Source organism: Rutilus rutilus (genome assembly GCF_951802725.1).
Source record: "Rutilus rutilus genome assembly, chromosome: 15".
In the NCBI taxonomy this organism is placed as follows: domain Eukaryota; kingdom Metazoa; phylum Chordata; class Actinopteri; order Cypriniformes; family Leuciscidae; genus Rutilus; species Rutilus rutilus.
Genome location: NC_140220.1, coordinates 21234326 through 21258385, shown reverse-complemented (window position 1 = coordinate 21258385; position 24060 = coordinate 21234326).

Here is a 24060-nt window from a genome sequence, read left to right as displayed (position 1 = left end):
CGGACTCAGGTGTGCACCCGAGAGAGGCAATGGAACTCTGGTTTGGACCAAGCGATTGAACCAAATGTGAAAGCACACTGAGATACATGTTACACATGTAAAGTATACTTATTAGTTATAGTTATTTGATATTACATTTAAAGATATTTTAAAGTGATATTAAATTTACTCTATTGCAATTTCATCCTTTAAAGTGTGTAATTACAAATATATTTGAATGCATGACATGCAAGTTGAAGTTTCAATAAAAATGACCTAAAGTATATATTTTATTGTACCATAAAAACTTGTTAATACATCCAGCAGTAAACTTGCATATTTTTTTAGAATACAATAAAAGTAGGCTAATTATGATTTTACATACAGCCATGCCTAAGTCCTAATTAAGTGGATCAAAATTACTGTAAAGTTTAGCTATTTGCTCTTAATATATAGCCTGACGTCGTCATACTCAGATTCTAGTCAGAATATCTGATACTGCTCCATTGGGCTGTGATTATGGGGCATGTTTCAACCGAACCAGGAAGAAAAATGCCTCTGCACTCAATTGGATAGACCTACAACCAATCAGAGCAACGGAGTAAGTGACGTATGTTCTTCATTCATCTTTCGGATCAACAAATGCCTTGATCGCGGTTCTCTGTTCCTCTTTTAAAATGAATGCGCTGTTGATATCTTCTATAACAGACGCGATGGCGGAATCTACACATGATGTTTCATAAACAAAGTTCGGGAGGAGCACGTTCAAATAATCAATCCAATCAACTTGTCATCAAACATTTACCATGTCTACCCTATCAGCATGAGAGGAATCATATATTTATTCACTCTGTCAACTCACCTAACATTCTTAGACAGTTTTCAGCATCCCTCCACTCACTCTTGGCCTGTTCTTCCACAGCCTGGAATACTGGGGGAGTACTTTGGGTTCGGGCCGAATACCGAGCCCTGATCCCTCTCCTCGGACAGCACGCCAAATATGAAAGATTGGTAATTGGTGAAATAAGGTCAAAGATTGGTGATTCCTCCATGGGGTGGAGCAGGATTAGGCAAGGATCGTTAATGATGGTTGAGATAGACCTTTCCAACTGATTTGGGACCAGTTAAAAATATGGGCATGGAAGACTAATCCTAGATTAAGATGATAAGGCAACCCCTGCAAGTGTGAATGCATTACTTGGTCCACAGCCAGCTGTCGTGGCTTGAGAAAAGATACCACATTGCTTAGTTAACACTGCCGTTGCCTGGAGACTTTCCCTGGTTCATACAATATTTGGCATAACGTTCAATGTCTCCACAGCAATTTATCTCTTGGCTTATGTTAAGGCCCGTTTTTTCTTTGTTCACAAAAAGATGGCAAAGAATACAGAAGTTCAGATGTTTTTCAGTAATTCGGAATGACTAGGCTTGAACAATTATTCATGGTTTTCCTTGACTGTGTTCAGCATGTTCTTTTCTCTCTGCTCCAAGGATGTCTTTGTTTGTTGTCTCCGAAGACCTGACTCTGTTCCTGCTGTCTAGCAAACAAGGAAGTGTTATGCATTTAAAATGCTGATTTTATTCAGTATTAACAACCTTTTCCTACATAACCCTTTCATTATTTTTGTAGGTAGAATGTACTCAAAGCATTTTTGTTTTAAAAATTTTCAGTAGAGTCTGGCTGCATGCACTCTCTATTGTGTGTTGTATCATTTGCATTGCACTTTTATGTTATTCGGACAGTCTAAAAGTTTGCCTTGTTCAGTTATACATTATTAATGAGACCAACACCACTAGTGGCATTATAGTTGGTTTATTACATCTCAGTTTGCAAGTCCAGTGTCACAGAAAAAAAGAGTATTCTTGCACATTTGACTTTTAATAAATACTTGTAAATGAAAAAAATTAAACATAATTAAAAATGTAATGTGTCTGCGGACAACCTGAGCAGGCATTGCAATTAAACTGAAGTAGCGACTTATCTTTTCTTCCATATTGTGATATACTGTACCGAATTATCGAAAAAGAAAAAGTGTAGGATGATGACATAGTTCTATTCATTGGCTGTTCATTAAATTTTGAGATGAGGACTCTTCTCTTAAAAATGAATGTAAGCTTGCAGTCAAAAATAAGAAAGGGGCAGAGTTTATGCAGAGTAAATGATTGGATAATTCCGGCATACATCACCAGAGAGATTTAAAAAAATATATATATGTTCTGTTTAAAATTGAACATGCTCAAACCCATTGCTGAACCAGGCTATCCACTCAATCAGTGGTTATATTATATGTGCTATTTTTTGAACATTACATATTGTGTTTTGCTGAACTGATTTTTTGTTGGATTTGACAGCAACCAAGATAATTGGTATGATGAACAAAAGAGAGGTGGAGAAGAGAAGACATGCTAAAAGGCTCTGTTCTGATGCTTTGCCATCCAATGAATATGCAGAGAGTTTAAAAAATGGCTTGCCAAAGTTTTGATTTTAGACTTGAAATTTGAAGAAAAGCAAGAGTTAATGTAGTGTCCTAAATGGTCTTTCTTCACAAATTCAATAAGTGGAGAGCTCTTGAGAGGCTTGAACTCATTTAACTCAAACTGAAGTACTTCCTCCTTATGCAGATGTGCTTAGATCTCAAGTGTGCCCCCAGTGGATAAACATGCAATCACATTTCCATGCCCCATTCATGTTCAACCAGAGCAAGACAATTTGGGCATGTGTGATGTTAAGTGTATATAAGTATTAGGCCTAGTTCCTTGGACATAGCAAAGGTTCAATAAGGTTTACCTTTATACAACAACATTCCAGGTAAAATGCAGTCATCTCTCAATAGGCATCTAGCGATCTGGAATTGTGCTAATTTGCCACATTCACCAATATACAGCTGTTTGGTTTTGAAATCACCTCTAATAGTCCAGTTGGGTAGTGCACATATTAAATAATACCGTTACCGAGGTGATAAAAGCACCAAATTTTACATGAAGCTTCTTTAGGACCTCCTAAATGATTTCAGCCTAGGAGCCCATGCTGAAATATTGAAATTTAGTGTCAAATCACTTAAAAAACAATATTCATGAAGAACGTTTTTAGTTTTTTTTTTTCCTCTCAAGTAAAACTTTCAGGGTAATGACCTTTTAAGACCAATGAATAAGCTTCCTTTTGTTAATTTGTGCTCAGGCCAGTAGATCTTCCAAATTATAAGTGTAAAACAGAGTGCCAAGACACATTATACCTAAAAAAAACCCTCAAAAATCCCTGTATAATATAGGCGGAATTATTAAAAAAGGCAGCAAAAATGCTTAAATGTTAAGAGATCTTGGTTTTCTCTTTTATTTTTCAATTCAACTAGGTCATTCATATAGCTATCTACTGAGTTCATAGTTTGGTCATTAGTTTTATGTTAGGCTGCATCACATCACATTAAATCCTATTTGTGTGTGACAGTACATAGCTAGAAGTACTTTCAGTTATTTTGGTTGCCTATTGTAGACGTGTTGCAGGTCAGAATTCGTTCGTTCTTTTATGCTTAATGTCCAACTAAGGAATACACTTGGAATACACTTGGTGACCTCTTAGAGTGCTCTGGTTGGACGACAGCACTCACTGAAGCAGAAGTAGCATCTTCTGGAAAGGCTGACTCATTTCTGAAAGCAGCACACCTAACTCGCACCAGGCATGGTGCGAGTCATGGAGACCAAGTCACTCTATTGTCACTTCACAATCTACAGCAGGAAGCTTTTAGGCTTATTGCTGGCCACAAAGATGAAGATACCTTTATCACTTGGAGAAATGACATGCTGAAGAAGAGTCCAACTTTCATGTATTGGGATCTAATACTAAAATATGAAACCCTCATTCTCATTTTTGTCAGAGCTCACAGAGAGAAGAACTTCCTTCTATATGTAGAAGTTTTAGAATAACTCATCCCTCTATTTTTTGCGTTGGACCATACAAACAATGCAAGATGGGTGTCTGTTCACATCAGGGACATGAAGTCTTTGCCCAGCACCATCAAGGATGAGTTTGAAAAGCATTCACACTGGGTTCTCTCAAAGACATACAACAAGTTCTCTGCAATACCTTTCGACCAAGCTCATGAACAAGAGAATAAGATTGTGAAAGGTTGCGGTGGTACAGTTGGTCTCACAGAAAACCCAAATGCTTTCAGACGATGGATGATCTCTGGACCAGAGTTGGGAAAATTGCTGAAAGAATTTGATGAGGACTTTCTTCCTGAAAATGACATCCTAAGAACTTCCAGCATCATGAACAGTGTCTTTCCACACAGAAGACATTTCAAAGACATGTAGCCAACCTGTCTATTATAAACTATTAAAATAATGGGCAACCCTTTCTTGGATGATTTTAAAGATCTAGTCACTCTTTACAGCCGTAACTGTGCAGATGAATCTGTAGCTAAAACAGAGTTCATCTTAGAAGACACAGCACAGGCTATATATCACATCAGGGAAAGCTGTATCTTCCTTTCGTTCCAGCAGCACCATGAGCAGTTGCAATCATGAAGAGGCAGACACCTGGATTGTGGTTCATATACAGCATGCCCTGGAGCAAGGAGCAAAAACTGTCCATGTGCGTACTGTGGACACTGATGCCATTGTGATTCTTGAAGGTCTATTCCATGATTTACTTGTGATTCAACCTTTGACTGACATCTGGGTGGCTTTTGGCATGGGCAAAAAGTATAGATTTTACCATATCAATTACATATGTAAAAGTCTGGGTAAGGACAAGTTTCAAGCACTGTTGATGTTCCATGCCTATTCAGGGTGTGATACAACATCTGCTTTCACTGGAAAGGGTAAGAAGTCAGTTTGGCGGGCCTGGCAAGCCTATGATAAAGCCACTGAAGTATTTGCTTCCCTTGCCAGAAATCCATTCCAAAAATTAGATGCTGCTTCATGGCAGTTCCAAAAGCTTGAGAGACTGACTGTCATCTTGTATGACAAGTCCTTCAAGCTCCATTATCCAAAAGAGGAAAGAACTCTTCTGCCATTGGAGTAGGACAATGGAGAAACTGCCACCCACCCAAGATACTGCAGTGATGCAGCACATCAGACGGGCAGTTTATCAGACTGGAATCTGGGCGACCAGCACACTCTCACAGCAAAGTATTCCTTCTCCAAGGGACTATGGATGGACCAAGGAATCAGAGTCTTGGGAACCAGTTTGGATGACACTTCCAGAAGTCCCCACAGCCTGCAGAGAACTTATCAAATGTTGCTGTAAGGGCGATTGTTCCACCTGCAAATGTGGCAAAGCAAGTCTAGACTGCTCACCTCTTTGCAAATGCAACTGTAACGACTCATAATTATCAATTACAGGGCCAAAAAAGACCATATTGCTAATACTTTAACATGTATTGAAGCTTTAGTTATGTAAAAGTTCATAAACATAAATAAACATATCAAAATGTTAACTTTGGGATTCATTTGAATACTTTATCTTGTGCAGGAACTTGAAAATCTCTGTGTTTTTAAGCATATTCCATTGATAATGATATACTTCTAATATGACATGTTACAACATTTATTTCTGAGGGCTCCTAGGCCAAAATTACACTATAGACCCTAAGGAAACACCATGCAAAATTTGGTGCTTTTATCACCTCGGTAACAGTATTTTCACTACACCACCGGACTATAAGTAAGTGATTTGACAATGGACTTACTTTGCCACAAAAATCAGCTGACGTTTCTTTAAAGCAGGGGTTCTTAACTCGATCTACTTTCCTGCAGAGTTTAGCTCCAACCTTGATCAAACTCACCCGCCTGTAACTTTCTAGTGTGAAGGTGTGTCTGTAAATGTAAATTTACTGTAAAGTAAATGTAGACTGCTTTCAATAGGTCCAATATATTAGGAATACTGTTAGCTGTGTTGTTATGCATCATGAGTAAGCAATTTAGTAGGCCAATAATACTCTGTCTAGAGCAGTGGTTCCCAAACCTGTCCAGGGCTGCGTTCAGCCCCGACAAAACGTTGCACAACGTTTTTTAAACAGAAACGGTGATGCGTTGAACACACTGTTCTGATGACGCAAGAGTTGCAACTATGGCAGCTGAGAAGGCATTCTTTGTGAAGAATTTTCTGAGCCTGATGAAGTCGGTATAAATATGTTTAATAGCCTACTACAAAATTTGCCCGATGTTACAGTTACTGCACTTGCCGCCCAGAACAAAAGCAATCAGTGAAGGGATTTGTGGAAACTGAAATGGAAGCACACATCTTACCTAATTCAGACTAAAACACATCTATTTAGCCTCACATACTGACTTTATTATATTATAGTTCATACTGTTTTAATACCCTGTATTTTCTTTCTCATTTTTAGGAAAAGCACTTAATTACCATTGTTTATTTCTATACCAAATGTCATACACTTGCAATGAAGTTAAAAATATAACCAACTACATCATTATGTTGATATCCTATATTTTTACAATAAAACTTACGACAAACATGTCTTCTAATATCCTCAGTTGTTACGTATACCGAGCTGCATCGAACACATTTGTAAATTACTTTCCTTGAACCCATTGTGCGAGTTCACTTTAATACCGCGTGCTTTATATACATGTTGCTGCTGATTGGACTGCAGTTCTGACACACCCACCAAACAAGAGAAAACGTATCTCAAACCCCGTTGCACACCGGTGCACGACGTTTCCAGGAAACATGACGTTCAACCCGGAAACCGTAGCAAAACGTTGCGCACCGTTTTGAACTTGAACGTGCCCCTGGAGTACCCCCAACACTGCACGTTTTCTTTGTCTCCCTAATCAAACACACCTGATTCAACTCATCAGCTCATTATCACATGGGTTAATGAGCTGATGAGTTGAATCAGGTATGTTTGATTAGGGAGACAAAGAAAACGTGCAGTGTTGGGGGTCCTTCAGGACAGGTTTGGGAACCACTGGTCTAGAGTAAACGCGAGCATCTTGCTTATAATAAAACCCATTCAACGCATCTACACCGTGCACATTTTTTACTGCACCACTACTGTTTAAGGCTCTCTACACTGGAAATGTCGAAGTAAATATTATAAACTGGTACATTCGTCATTCTGAATGGGTGCGTGATGATGCTGTATGGTTTTGAAGTGTCCACATAGTGTATATACATAGATGCCTCATTAGCAGCTGTTTCTATGGGGCACTGTATGTAAGCCTCTGAAATAAGTGACTTTGCAACATATACGCATGTATGAATATCTATTTCCGCAAAATACTTCAGCAGATGATTTTCATAGGATTTAGTTTATCATTAATGTTAGATGAGATGAAGGTGTTAGCTAGCACATTAAAAAGTTACCATACTTTAAAAATATGTAATATTGAGGCAATGCATATACAATTAAACCAACACATTCTCACCTGTGAAGGGTTATCCCATTTCCACTGGAATTCAAATCTCAACGTTTTTACAATCAGAGGCTGCACAATTTTGTGGTATCTTGGAAAACTAATTTATTTTTATTGTGCATGACTACAGCATCTGAAATGCTGACTCCGCCTGCAGTAGTAGCAACGCCCCCAAACTCTCGCTATAGGTTGAGCTGGAAAGTGATTGACGGGTCTGTGTGGACCTCTCTCAATGTTGCAATGGGGCCTTGGAGGCTCAATGTTTACACTTTTGGGGAGATTAACCCATGAATGTCACAGTAATTGTAGTCTTTGAACAATAAACTGGTTTAAGAGAATGCATTTTAAAATAAAATAAAACATCTTACATACTTCACCTTAAAAATCTATTCAGTATTTCATGACAGCATACCTAATAGTTGATTTGTGTTGTGTTGTGCTGAGTGGGCAATGGCAGACATTGAAGTGGTGGCCCACCAAGATGCGACTGAACATAGTAAATCCCATGGATGAGTTATTTGTGTGAATGTCCTAAGGGTCAACTCACCCTTAAAGCTTCCCTCAGGGTCTTAGTCTCCAAGTGGTGGATACACATACTAATGCTTGTACATTTGTTTTGACTTCCACTGAACGGCAAAAGCCACAGCTAACATTTTCAGCAATTAAGTACTCCTTATTGTAGCATATATAGATTCAGATCAGAAAATTAATTAATTTGATAGGAGTGAGGCGACATTTTCTTATTGCTTTTAGTCCATGAGCTGTTTTGAGAAATGAAATTACCTTAACTACCATAAGAACCTCAAAGACAGGCTTGGTGTCAATAATTGTTCAAGTTTATGTGTATGTGTGTTTAATAAGATCTCTGACTTATTGACAGTGACATTTATTATGGAACCAGTTGTTATTGCAGATGTCTATGAGATATGCTTTTATTATTATTTGTATTATTCTTATTACTATTGACTATTCTGCTCTCACTGATGCAAGTAAATACCTTGCATTATGCAATATTGTGAAATTCCAAAGAGCTGTCCATCATCAGTTGAGTACATGCCTAAATTCCTCTGAGTTGCTTGTATGATATAAGCCCGGTGAATTGATGTGAAAGGCAAAACAGACTGCACAACCTCAACTGTCATTCCTGTCAGACTGTAGGATGTACACTATAATGAATTTTGATATACAATATTGACTGGATGATCAATCATGTCATGTAGCATTTTCATTTATACAGATTTTTTAAACTGAAATGATAACAGACAAACCCAAGCAAGCCATTTTGCTAATGTTAACAAAGTGGTTTGTCGTGACAAGATTTATAATTATTAACTAAAATGGTAACACTTTACAATAAGGTTTCATTTGTTAACATTAGTTAATGTATTATCTAACCATGAGCAATACATTTGTTACTGTGTTTGTTAATTTGTGTTAACATTAATAAATAAAAATACAGCTGTTCATTGTTTGTTCATGGTAGTTCACAGTGCATTAACTAATGTTAACAAATACAACTTTTGATTTTAATAATGTATTAGTAAATGTTGAAATTAACTTTAACTAAGATTAATAAATGCTGTAGAAGTGTAGTTCATTATTACTTCATGTTAACTAAGGTAGTTCACTAATGTTAACAAATGAAACTTTATTGTAAAGTGTTACCACCGATCTGTTTTGTACGTGATCGCATCCAGGTAGTACGCATTTCCGTGACAAAGGCATAGCTAGCTAGCAACCTGTAGGCTGTAGTCACTAATAGTTCTGACAGTAACTCGCGATCGGCAAACTGATGTGAATGTGCTCTATTTATATTGTTAGGGGAGGGTCCAGCGTCAGGGGCTCCAGTGTGTCATCAAGTAGGGGCGTGTCCAGGAGCTCAGGGGCTCCAGTGCGTCATTGAGCCCCCGTTTTAGCCCCGCCCAAAAAATCCGGAACACAGCAATGGTGAAAAACTTCTTCAAATAATGCCCTATTTGAGGGTATACTGTAGTGGGCGATTTCGGATTCAGCCTTTGTTTTCTTTATTATAATTTTCCCCACCACTTGTTTGTTACTATGGTTACTGATTAGCCCTCACCTGTTCATTGTTCTGTTGATTACCATCCCTGTGTATTTAAGCCCTCAGTTTCTTCAGTCCTTTGTCTTGTGTTGATGTGGATATGGTAAACTAGTGTGTAACTGTAAAACGCCATATGCTTTAATTTCCTCTAGTCTTTTGGATTATATACACAGCAAGTGTGACAATCAGATGATGTTGACTTGTCTGTGCAACTAACTGAAATAAGGTTAAGTTGAAGCAGTAAATAAAAAATATAAAAAATAAATCTTAAATAAAACTAAGACTGAATTAAACATATACTATTTAAACAATAAACTAAAGCTATTAATATGACATAACTGTCACCAGCTAAGTCACCACCTCCTCATTACATTTCCCATCATCCTCCCTGGCCCTCACCTGCATGCACTTCCCAATCACAGAGATCGCTATCACAGTCACTTAAAAACTCACTTCCTTGTCTATCTTCCCTTTCAACGATTGATGTTTAAGTGTGTCAATATTGGCCCTCGTCTCCGGCCAAGATAGCCGCCACCACGCCCGAGCCCTCGGCAAAGATGGCCGCCGCCTAAGGATGGCTGACGCGAAACAGTCGTTCCGAAGCTTTGCGAGATCCCGAAGCGCAGATGTTTCGAAACACTGATCCGAAGCGTGATTCAAAACACCTATGTCACGTGACTATGGCCAAACGAAGCCTCGAAGTGTTTCACTAAGTGTTTCATCAGGTGTGGTCCGCCGAATCAGCGTTTGATTGACACGGTCGGGAACAGACCACACAGTCGCACATCTGTATAAAAGTGAAATCAACGCATCTTGACCTCGTGGGTTTTTGTGAGAGGAGTTTGATTTTGAGATAGCGGATTTTTGGTGATATAGTGACATAGTGCGATTTGATTAGTTATAGGCTATTTAGGCTTGCATTTAAATTTAACATGAATTTAAATGAAACTGGAAAGAGATAGCAGTAATCTTTCCTCATTTGTATGTCCTAGCTAAAAAAAATATCTCCGCCGTCGGCGTCAATGGCCTCGTGGTCAGTGCGCCGACATGTAGCGCCTTTGCACTCGGGCGTCCCGAGTTCGAGTCCCGGCTCGTGGACCTCTCCCGCCTCGTTTTTTTTGTCATCTCTCTACTGTCCTGTCACAATAAAAGGAAAATCACCAAACCAATATATATATATATATATATATATATATATATATATATATTTGCATGCCAGTAACAAGTGTCCCTTGTGAGAGGATTTTTTCAAAGGCTGGAGAAATTATCTGTAAAAAAAGAAGTAGTCTAAGTCCTTCCACAGCAGAGAAATGAATATTTTTGAATAAAAATCTCTAAAAAAGTGAGACATTGTGGCTTGATTTCTTTTATTAATATTCATTTTGCAAGACCAAAATGCACAGTGAGGAGCCTATAGGTTACAATCTTCACATATTAGAAAATTATAATAATAAAAAAACAACACATTTTTTTAATGGCTCGTCAAGGTTGTTTCAGATCAACACCTGCAAGTGACCACTAGGTGTCACCGTTGAGACGGGTGTCGGATTGATTCGAAGCCTCGAAACAATATGGCACATTTGGTTCAACTGTTTCAATTGCTTCACGAGGCCTCGATCTGGCCATCACTACCGCCGCCTGAGCCCTCAGCCACGAAGGCTGCTGCCACGTCTGAATCTGTCCCTGAGTCTGTCCCTGAGCCTAAGCTCATAGCTCCGCCCAAGATTTTTTTTAGGGGGGGGGCTATAGGTACCCGGCCATACTGCCCTACAAAGGCAAAAGACCTTAAAGTCCCTGTAAAGTCAAAATTAAGTATGTGTTCTGAGTTTGTCACACCACAGAAAAATGTGTTATTAGCCACCCAGCCAAATTTGAATGATAAAAAAAGGCAAGTACGTAAAAAAAGCTATCAAAATCTTGAAAAAATGAGCAGTAGTCTCTGCTCTCAAACGCTGGGGGCGTGTCCGCTGGCTGCGCTGAAACCACGCCCACTAGCCACACTCAACTGTCACCGCTACAGCTGGAATGGATGCTCCTAGCAGCTTAATTGGTTTTACAAAGCCATACATGTTCGAGCCTGGACTCGAGCCCTCAGCCCTCGATAATTAAAACATAAGCACACAAGGCAACTTACACTCATTGGTGGGGACGCACTGCCAATCATGGCACCAGTTGTCGGCGCGACGGGAGGATGAAGGCCGAGGCAGGAGATAGTCGGTTCGGCCCCATTCACCAGTAACAGCGGATTATCAGTGAATCCCAGTTGTCTCAGACGAAAGTTTATAAAACTATCCCGTGTAAAATGATCACTACAGAGGCGGGTTTTGGCGGTGATCCTCAGCTCTCCATTAAGGTGGCTCTTCACAAAATTAATCCCCCTCTTCTTGATGTGATAGTTATTCGGAAATTTAAATAAGGACACCGATCTGTTTTGTACGTGATCGCATCCAGGTAGTACGCATTTCTGTGACGAAGGCATAGCTAGCTAGCAACCTGTAGGCTGTAGTCACTAATAGTACTGACAGTAACTCGCGATCGGCAAACTGATGTGAATGTGCTAATATTGTTAGGGGAGAGTGCGTCATCGAGCCCCCGTTTTAGCCCCGCCCAAAAAATCCGGAACACAGCAATGGTGAAAAACTGGCAAATAGATGTTTTAGTAATGACAATTATATACATAAAAAAATCTTGAGCTCAAACTTGACTTTTGACCACTATTTTAAAGTTACTGTACTCTGCCTTTGTATTGTCAGCAAAAAGTGAGAAGTCATGCCAAGGCAAAAGGCAGTAACTTCCACATTATCAATATTTGGTTGCTGATCACCATTAACAAAATCATTATAGTAACACCTGTATAAAATCTAGTGATCATGGCATTTATTTTGTATGATTTACAATTATTTATAGCCATCTACTTATTGCTATCCTGTGCTTTGGTTGCATTCTGATGACATTATTAATACATTTGACATGAAAAAATGCCTCCATAGATATATTAGTCCAGGATTGGCTCGACCGTGTTTAGGGCGGTGCTGAAGGCGCCGGCAAAGTTTTGGCACTCTGCCAGCTAGATGCATGAGTGTTTCAACCAGGTCCGGTACCCGAACTGGGTGAGGCGGGGCTTTAGTTCTTGGTTGTATTCATCTGCTACAGCATGTGTAACATTTTTCTGTCAACTCTGCATGATCCTTCGTGATCGATATCGCACGTTTGTCGATGGAGCGCGGGTTCAGACCATACTAAATGTTCTGACTGCAATTGTGCAGGACAAAGCTCTGAGGACATCAGAAGTTAGAGGGACTGATGGCAGCTGTACAAAGTACACAGGCTACACCGTAATTTTAATTTTAATGGACATTAAAACAAAGGCAGATAACCGTACAATCTGGTAGGTAGCATTATGTGATAGAACACCGGCACAATAACTTCATATTGACGCGCGGCTAAACAAAGGCAGAGCACCGTCAATTTGAGCGTTCCAAAACAAAGCCAAAGAGCGGTAACTGATGTTACGGTGTTCTGCCTTTGTTTCTCATGGGCTTTTGGAAGGTACTGTTAAGACAACTCATTATTTTCTCGAAAAAACAACGGAATTGATTCAAGATACTCATCCACATGATAAAGGAGGTCTTGAATGTGCCAAAAATATAAATAACTCATTTTCGACCAAAAACGAAGTTACAGTCTTTTGCCTTTGCACGGCAGCATAGTGGCCAGGCTGGGCTCCCACAGAAAGGCCACGAAAGCCGATCCACCCTGGCTGCCCGAACTGCAGGCTCCGTCCTGGCCCCCTGAACTGTCAAACTCTGCCCTGGCCTCCTGAACCAGCGCCGCCGTGGAGGGTCCCTGAACTGTCGGCTCCGCCCTGGCAGCCTGCTCCGCCCTCGCCGCCTGCACAGACTGCTCCGCCCTGGTCTCCTGAGCTGCCGGCACCACCCTAGAGTCTACATACCTTGCTCACCCTCCGGATTAATGCTGCGTTCCAGTCCAAAATTGTCATGCCCTTCACTCACTAACTTCCCTCCGTCTCGTTCACTCGGATGTACATCATCGCTTACGTTGCACGAGTGCCCACTACTGGTGGAAACTGCGATGGGCTGAATTGGAACGTCCTAAGTCCTTAATCACTTGGAATCAGCTGTGGAGTTGATTTATTTATTTTTCCCTTTAAGAATTTGTTTAATGCAGCATCCAAATGTTTATAGGTGTGTTTGGGTTTTTTTAAATGAAAAAAAAAAAAAAATTATATATATATATATATATATATAATTAATATATCATAGAGTTGTTTGTTGTGGTGGTGATTAGATAAGATCTGTGGGGACGTCACAATCGTACTGCATTGTGGGACATATAGGTGCCTCGGTCAAAAATCGAGGGAACGAGGTTCTGTCCATATAAACTTCCCTCGTCCACTTCACGAAGTGGAACGCACTTAAAAATGGCGGCAGAGCCCAAGAGCCCGAGGGGAAGTGCTTAGGGAAGTTCGCAAGTGCGTGTCTAAAAGTGTACTGGAACGCAGCCCAAGACTCCAGGATGCCCTGGAGACAAACATTACAGTATTTTGTATGTTGAAAGACACTCTAAATACACCATGTTCAATGTCCAAATGAAACCAATGCCGCTGACTGTAAGTCTTTTCATTTATCAAGGTTTTCTTTTTCAGAGACAGCTCTCCCACACACTCTAAAAGTCAAATGTCATTGGCATTGTCTTTTAAAAAATAAAAAAGCCAGATAGTCTTTAAAACTTTCACACGTTCTATGCTTTTTAAATTCCAATCCCTCTTTGAATTGCCTGTCTTCTAGATGAAAGCGAGTCAAGAAAAGCATGTTTAAATGACTAGTTGAAGTAAGGCAACTGAAGATTGGCCGGATCTCTCTCAACCCCTCTAAAGTGTTCCTATTTACCTGGAGATATTAATCTCACTCTTACTCATCCTTTCTCCAGCTGCTATGAAGGGGGCTTCATAGACATGGCAAAAATGGACTAAGTCAAGCATTAAATTGGCTTTTTAAAGGAAATGAATACATAACTTTATGGAACTGATCCCTTGGCAGTGCACATCTGTTGTGCTTGAATTTTTATAGTGAGGGCTGCCAGCTTGAATCCCCTTTTCTGACGTGCACACATGCAATTTGTGTATGCCTGCATATAGGTAATTACCATTATATCTTCCTTTGCCTGTTAGCCAGATACCCAAATCTTAATGGCCACATACAGTATACAATGCAAAGTTAGAAGTAATATAACATCATATATATGTAAACATGAAAGTGTGACCCCTATCTTTGTGTGTGTGAAAATGAAATTGATATATGCATTGATACATATAGATAAATATTTTTCATACATTATAGCATATTATAATACAACTTATTAGGCCTATATATTTATAGAATAGCAAAGTAGGCCTAATCAATATACAAGACTGAACCACAGATGTGAAATATAAAGGCTATCATGATCATTTGTTTAGTTTATAATATGTTTTATTTTTAACTTAAACAAATACAACATATAACATTAAAAACTCATCGGCTTAAACTGCATTTGAAGAAAAATAAACACAACTCATTTTTACATTTCCCGCTGTTGTCACTTGTCATCATCGTTGCTACGATACGTAACTCACAATGACTGAAACGACCAATTAAAATGGCATTCTCTGATGATGTTCCAAGATGTTAAAAACGATACGCTGATCATAGACAAACAGAGGGAGAAATTTGTATATACCGCACCGTCTGTTTTTTTTTTTCTTATCATAGCCTACAAATGTCTTCGTTCATAGTCTGATATAGGCTATATTAGAAGCTATGTGTCTGTCATGGATTTGCACTGAATTGATTCTCAAAAATACGGAACAAAGTGGGTTCCGTATCAGTTCAATACGGAACACGACTTTTATGTGTCAAATACGGGACGATTCCGTATTATACGGAACGGTTGGCAACCCTAATTGACAGCTACGCAACTACCATTTTGAAGTTTCAAAAAGTTCATAAAGAGATCGTAAAACTAATCCATATCAATTGAGCGGTTAAATCCAAATTTTCTGAAGAGACTTGAACCACTAAAATCATATGCTTTTGTGTCCTTTTTTAAACTTGAAAGTAAAATAAATCCTCATTTTGTAATCAACAGAAGAAAGTAAGTCATATGGGTTTGAAATAAGCAAGTGAGTAAATGATGACAAAAGTTTTATTTTAGAACTATCCCTTTAAAGGTGCTATGTAGTTTTTCTACTAAAATGAATCCTTTTTTTATTGCCTGTGTGTGAAGGGGTTGTAATCTCAAATTAAAATGATCCACTTTGCGGGTTTTGCTATTACCTCGGAAAACAAGTATTCTTATTTTTATGTGAAGGTGCCGGGTCGGATTTACCGCGAAACTGATGTGACCTGCATGCGCGCTCCCGAGCCTCTCGCCTCATCTACTGACTTTGCACTCAACAGCGACAACACTGCAACTTATGACATGGACTTATGACTTATGCAACTCATGACATGTCTGATAACACTAAGAAACGACCTGCTCCCAGCACAACACAGACTCCAACACAAACTCCACATATTGATAAAAAAAACAAAAAAGTTTTTTCTGCTGAAGCTCGTAAGGCCAGACGTGAATCAGATGACCTTCAGGTGAAAACACGGATCAACAGCGGCAGGGCATTTGAATCATGGAGAAACCTTATCTACAAACCTAGAATGTACATTTCCTGAAGAAAATGTGAAGTGGTGCTTGCAGTGTCAAAATTCGGCACGGTTGCTAGGGTTCCATACCTATCATGGTACGAGCATGGAGCATTAGTTCAACGTCAAGCTGATAAAAGTAGCCTATTATTATAACGTTGCAGTGGGAGTTTACCTGAGTTTCCAGCATGTTGTGTGATGCTTTTTCCGGTGTGTTGCGTCTCAGTCTGGCCGGTACCCAGAGTGCTCGCTCATGAGTTCAAGCACTCGCTTGTAAACTTATTGGTTGCAATCTGAAACATCACCGCTAGAGGCCGCTGAAAACTACATATAGCCCCTTTAAGTAAAGATCCATTTAAAAAAAATAAAATAATAATTAAGCGCAGAGAATTTAAAGGCTCTTGCAATGGAGGAAATCCTAGAGTTGGTCTGGCTCAATCCTTGATTACAGCCTCTAGAACAGGGGTGCCCAACCCTGCTCCTGCCGATCGACTGTCCTGCACAGTTCATCTCCAACCCTTCTTCTTCTTCTTCTTCTTCTGGTGTTTAATGGCGGATTGGCAGACCAACGTAAATGGTGCATTCCCGCCACCTACTGATCTGGAGTGTGGAGTATACTTGGCTTTGGAAGAAATGAGAAAAATCTTTTTATATTTATTATTCCTGTTTTATTTTGATATTTAAATATTAATTCATGAATTCTTGATTGTCTTGACCCATTTCCTAACAATACTTTTATTGAAATTGTACCAACTTCCATCCATCGTAACTCTTGAATTAACTGTTGTCTCTCCCTTTCATATGCAGCACATTCTAAAAGAATATGCTGCACTGTTTCTAAATCCCCGCAATTATCAGTTTCCTGTATCATGCTTCCCTATTTTATAAAGACTATAATTTAATGCAGTGTGACCAATTCTTAACCTTGTAATAATGACATTTTTTTTCCTATTTCCATATCTTTTCCTCTCATTTCCAACCCGTTCCTGAATTTGATAAAGATGTCTTCCTTTAGAGTCACTATTCCATTTCTTTTGCCATCTTTTACTAATTCCAATTGCTATTAATCTCTTGATTTCTGGTTTACTTAATGATACATTAATTTATATTTGTGAATGATTTAATGCTTTCTTTGCCAACTGGTCTACCTCCTCATTACCATCCACACCCACATGTGCTGGCACCCAGAGGAAGAATACCAATACCCCTAACTGCCTTGCTCTAAATAAACATTGCAAAACTTCAAATATTAAATATTGCCTAGATTCAGATTTTCCACTCATAAGACTAGTGAGAGCCACCATTGAATCAGTACATATCACAGTTCTTGCTGGTTGAACTTCTTCAATCCACTGTATGATAGCTAGTAATTCAGTATTAAATACTGACACATGATCCGATTTTCTTTTTGCAATTTTTATATTAAATGTAGGAATGATTACTGCTGCTGCAGTTCTACCAGACTCTGGTTCCTTTGACCCATATGTAAATACCTGTAATACTGAATAATACTCTCGATTTACATACTGTTTAACTACTAACTCAGTTGGTATGCTTATTGGTTTATTTATTTATTTATGTATTTGTAAGTCAATTAATGGCATAGATGGTTGGATACATCCAAGGGGGAATTGCTGGTATTGGAACAGAAGGGGCTATTAAATATTCTGGTAACACTTTATAATAACTGCATGCTATTAATCATTAGTTAAACATTAGTAAACAGTTAATTCGTCATTTATAAAGCATTAATAGACATGAATAAGCAGTTTATAAATACAGTTATAAATGATTTGTTCTTGATTCATAAGCATATCTATAATTTGTTTAATAATTGTATTTTCATACTTTATTAATGAACAATTTATCATTTCTCAATGAAGTATTGCATAATTTACAAACCGGTTATTTAGGAGTTGTCAGTGGTTCATAAGATCACTTAGAAAGTGTAAGTAAATGATTAATAAACTGTTTAAATACATATTATTATTCAGACATATAGTAATAGTTACTTAGTGTGTTAATAAATGCTTTATTAACATGTTTTTCTACTGTAATTCAAGGATAATTCAGGTAGTTATAAAGCATTTAGTAGTGGTCAGTGAACTATTTTTGTGAGCTCATCTAAAGTGAGGAAAATCTAAAGCATTTACAAAGGAGATTTAAAGGCTGTTAAATATGTCTATGTTCTGTATCACTGTGTTGTGTTTGTTTCTTTTTTCTGTTTAGAAGATAAATGCGTCTTTAAATCTCCTTTATAAATGCTTTACAAAGCATAACTAGTCCTCACTTTAGATGAGCTCACAAAAAAAGTTAACTGACCACTACTAAATGCTTTATAACTACCTGCATTTACTACATTTACTTACACTTTCTAAGTGATCTTATTAATCACTGACAATACCTAGTTTGTAAATAATGGTAAATAATGCTATACTTTAAATTTATCATTAATAAAGTATGAAAATACAACACATTAAAGATATGCTTATAAATCAAGAACATAGCATTTATAGCTGTATTTATAAACTGCTTATTAATGTCTATTAATGCTTTATAAATTATGAATTAACTGTTTAGTAATGCTTAACTAATGATTAGTAGTGTGCAGTTATAATAAAGTGTTACCAATATTCTTTCAATCCCAAGCTGTTTGCCTCCTTCCCTACTACCCAACCAAAGCTTGCTATTTCTTTGTATACATACTCCCAACACTCCTTCAGAAGTATTTTTACTGGATGACTTTCCAGATGTCCACATACACCAGACCAGTATCTCATCCTCAATTGAAGTCTGCATTGTTCCAACGGTAATTCTCCCAATTCAACTTGTAGTCATCTCCAACCCTAATCAAACACACCTGCCTTTAATTTTCAAGCGATCCTGAAGATGTTAATTGGTTGCTTCAGGTGTGTTTGATTAAGGTTGGAGATAAACTGTGCAGGACAGTTGATCGGCAGGAGCAGGGTTGGGCACCCCTGCTCTAAAGAAACTTTAGAAAGTTAACAGCTTGTTCAGTTCATCTTCTAGAGCAGGGTTGGGCACTGAAGATGGACTGAACAAGCTGTTATAAACTGAACTTCCATTACGGACCCCATCCTGCAGCTAACGGCTGCTCTCTGTGTAGAAATTTAAAGAAGTTTCTGCCAGTAATTTTGAACTGCATTCTGACAGTTTTGTCATTTAACTTTCGAAGTAACTGAAACATTGTTAGAAAACACTGTTTTTTGAATATTACTTTAAAAAGTAAATGTATACTCCCCAATCTTTTTGTTTTAAGACCCTTTGGAAGGTGGTTTAGCCTGTATTAGGGTTTAGCAGGTTTAAACGTATGTCTTTGGTTTTATTTACTTAGAGATGGTCAGACTATCTTTCTCTCAAATTAACCCATACATTGTTACAGTTATTACAACATTGATTGTCATGACAACAGCAACCATTAAGAGTAGAAGTGTAGACTCACTATAATGAGATTAATTTAATATTATTCTGCCTGCAACATCCATCCACCCATTTTCCAAAATGCATGTCCTAACCGGTAGGTGAAGCCATGCCAACATGCGCAAACTTTACACACCGCGACCCACTCAGAACGGCCTTGCGACTTGGAGTGTGCAGTCAAAGAAACATCAATAACAACAGAACACGTAATTCTAAATGTTTTTCTCATACGAGACTTTTATTTTGCAAGACACGAGACCCACCAGTTGAGAAACACTGATTTAGGGGGAACTCTGTGGGTTGTTTTTGAGTTCCAGTCCATCCCTGCTGATAGTGTTTAAAACAATAGCAACCATTTATTTCACACATATTGCACACCATGCAGATGAGACCAATTAATAGCTCCAGTCGGCCAACATCTGCATCTACACAGTGTGGTATTCTTCACCCTTTGTCATATAAATTATCACCCCTGATCCACAGAGCTTTAAAATTACCAGAGACTTGAGCACCCATGAATCTCTTCCAAAAATCTCTCATTTTAGGTGTAATTTGCTTCCTATCACATAGCTGTGAAGAAGACTGAATGCAAACTGAGATAATACAAAATTCAAAAACATATTATACATAAAAATGAGCTCATTAAATTCATGGCAACACTTTTTATTTTTACCGTAAGCAGACCTGTCTCCAAGTTGGAAAATATTTTGCATTAATTCAGCCATGATGGATGGAAACTTTATAGGTTATCTAGACTTGATATTGCTGCCAGTGATAAATTTATTTATACTCATGAGTGTTCTTCATATTGAAACAGGGATTTTATTTGCTTATATTAATAATCTAGAATACAAACTAATAAGGTTTACCATTAACTTGTTCATCTAAATTGATTTGTTTTATTGCCTTGTTACATACTAAGAACAATCCTAACGAATGCATATCTAGATGGAGCTGGTTTGACATTCTATTGATATAAGACTTCTATTTAAATTATTAAAGGTACACTATGGCTATGTTCAGACTGCCAGCAATTGTTTTGCTTATCCAGATTTTATCCAGGTGGTTTTTGAAGGTCTGGAAAGCAAAAAAGCTGATTAATTACCCATTAATAGTACTTTCTTAAAATTAAGTTCAGCACAACTCTACAGCAACCCATAATGAAATGACCCTTTACAATAGATAATAATTTACAATGAACTCTGTTATAGAGCTATATGGCAATTTATCTGTTCAATAAAACACCTTACTCACCTGTTGAGTAATAAAAACTGCATCTCCGCATCTGTTTTATAGCATTTCAAATCCCTCCGTTTTCACCATCTCTTACAAGCCAAGCCTATGTTGATTCTTGTTTTATTACGAGTTCTGTCGGGTTCTCTTTTTGCCAGCAGACTCTCCTCTGTTTGCGTTTGTTTAAAACGTTTGATTCCCTGGAGTTTGGAGATTTAGCTGCTCCATGTCAGCCTTTCTTGTTGTGACAACTAACCAATGCCACTCTCACACCATACACACGTCAAAGTAGTGAGAGCATCTTTTCTCTATTTACGGATCTGACGAGACACGCACGGGCGAGTGACTTTTGTATGCAATCTCCTACAAAAACCATCCCGAAAATATAAACACTTATAATAGTCTTACCATAGTGAATCACTTTGCTTACCATAGTGAATGTATTGTATAACTTTTTGTTGGGTCCTATTAAGCATTAAACTGACTCATGATGTATACTGACATATTTTATTGTATTGTATTCACCCAACCATATATTCATTAAATTATCTTGTTTAATGTTCCATAAAAAAAAAAAAAAATTCAGACAAAATACAGGGTTGGGATGACATGAAGGTGCTATGCAGTGCAAAACCAAATTGAATCTGGAAATCTATTTATAGCTATATTATATATTTGCATAGTGATTTCAATACTAGCTGCCGAATGTGAATTTTCCAAAATACTGTCAAAGTTTCAAGTAAGCATTGCATGAGAAGGGCATGGATTCACATCCTAATGTTGATTTTAACCTCTCTGAAGCACTTGTCTTTGTGAATTAGAAAATGTAAAAGATTTTTCAGCGGGTGTGATCAATGGTAAATGGACAACAGAAAAGGATAAAAGGTTTTTATTGTAAAGCGTGTGGTGAGGCATAGACAGATTCTGAGCAGGCTCTGCCAGGAATAGTTCATACATCCCAATCAACACCAGCGTTTCTGTAAAACTCCCATCCTGAACTGATCCCAGCTGCCACTGAAAACATGCTTCCTCTTTTAGATTATTTAATGATAGACATTGTACAACTAAAGACTTCTCTCCAGTCTCCCTTGAAGTATAGTCTGTATATACTGCACTTGGTACATCACTTTAATTATAACTGAACTCCTATCAGCCTTCCTCAGTAAAACTAGGACACAAACTTTTGCTTCTTGTACCCTTTATATTCAGCATCACATCACAAAATCATAACCTCAAATATGACATATATTATTATATACATTTTAACATTTATTTTGAATATATTTAGGGTAATATTATGCAATTATGCACTGCAAATGTATTATATTACTATAATATATTGTTTTATATTAATATTATGCAACTATTATTGTTTAAAAAAAGTATATATATAGGCCTATATATATATATAATTTTTTTATTTTTTTATTATTATTTATTTTTTATGCAAATAGGCTTACCAACAGCAAACAACAGCCTGTCTGAGGTCCAGCATATGGGCTTGGAATGGCATGAGAGTTAATAAATAATGACCGAATAAAATATATTTCTTTAAACATTTGAGCTAATGCAAGATCATCAGAATGAAGAAAGTAGGTCTTCAGACAGGTTGAGCTGGATATCAGTTTTCTACTACTTACCTTGTCTGTTTCCAGAATGTTTCAGCTGAATGAATGAGGCAAAGTCTGAAATAGTTCATAAATCATTTCTTCAACACATCCCAGAATACTACTGGCTTGAGTATGGCAATAAATTCAAACTTAAACTCAAATCCACAGGAATTACACTCATTTATCTCCTCATTTCGACGCAAGCACTGATGCTTCGGTCCAAAACAGACCGGTAAGAGGAAGACAAATGATGAGTTGAGATATGGCCAACCGACAAATGCTCTCTCTGAAGGACTTCAGGTCTTATGCAATTCTCTCGGTTTTATACTTTTCTGGGATCTGTGAAAGATTGACATTGATGGAGAGATATCTTGAAGGTTCCTTCTGAGTTAGAAGTGATGGTCTTTTGTCAGTCATTCATAGGCTTAGCTGGACTTTGATTTAGTTTGAGTCTATCAAGGACGAAACTTCTATGTTGAAGTGGAAGGGGGGATCAGACATGAAGAAAGATGGATGCTTCTAGCTTTAGGACTAATGAAACACAGCTGTATGCACTTAGTGTATTTTTCCACGCACACACAGCCAGGGCCGCAGCTGAATTGTGAGGTGATCAAACAAAGTTTGAGTGACATTGAAATGAAAAGAAATTTGAGTCATTTTTCAGTTAACACATTAGACATGCATCATCATTAGCTCCAACATTAATCCTCATGTTTGCACTCATGTGAACTTCCCCTCCAAATGGATTCACCATAGACTCGAATCTCTGAAGAAAATGTGTTCATGCAAATAAAGTCTAGAATGTTCCTGTGATAAAAGTTGCTCTCACCTGCACTCAGCAATGATCACCTTTAGATTTGCAATATATCAATGGTTACAAAGTCCTGATGAAAGCCAGAAATGATTATTCAGACAGTAAAATGGGTGTATAATGTGACAGTAACCCCCTCCATGGTCACCCTACACAACAGCATTGTAAATCAGTGCTGCACCCACTTTGCAATCAGTCATTACACTCACACATGCATCCACGTGAGCGAGGACAGGAGGAGGTTGATTGAAAGCTTGTGGGACAACGTAGGTTAATGGTGCTGTCTTTTGTGTCTCTGGTCACACACACCTCGACTGTCCTCTGAGGCTCGCATGAAGGGACTTTCTCTGCACAGCTAGATTCAAACTGACGGGAATTGATTTTTGCTCTGATTGAAATGCCGTCTTCATGATGTGCTTGACTCAGCTTATTACTCAAAGCAGACACCAGCTATAGATCCACAAAAAGCGGTCTTCATTTTGGCCAAGCAAGCATTCAACCTCTCACCCATAGAAGCCATCATACCAGAATAAAAAATAAAGTAGGTATTTTTGAATTATATTAAAGTGTCAATATTTTTGGGGTCTGCTAGAATACATTTACATGATTTAAACAAATTATTTGTATCATACTGCACATTTATGCAGCACATATTTCAACCTTTGCCTGAAACGCTCTGTTTTAGTTCATGTCTCTTTAAAGTCTACCTTTCCGAAAAGCCCACTCTGCTCTCATTGTTCAGCTGGCCCAGTCTTCTGTGATTGGCCAACCCCTTTGAGCATGGGTTGGAAATGTAAAGCCCCTTACCAAATTAGGTTTCAGCTCCCAAGGCTTCTTGAGCAG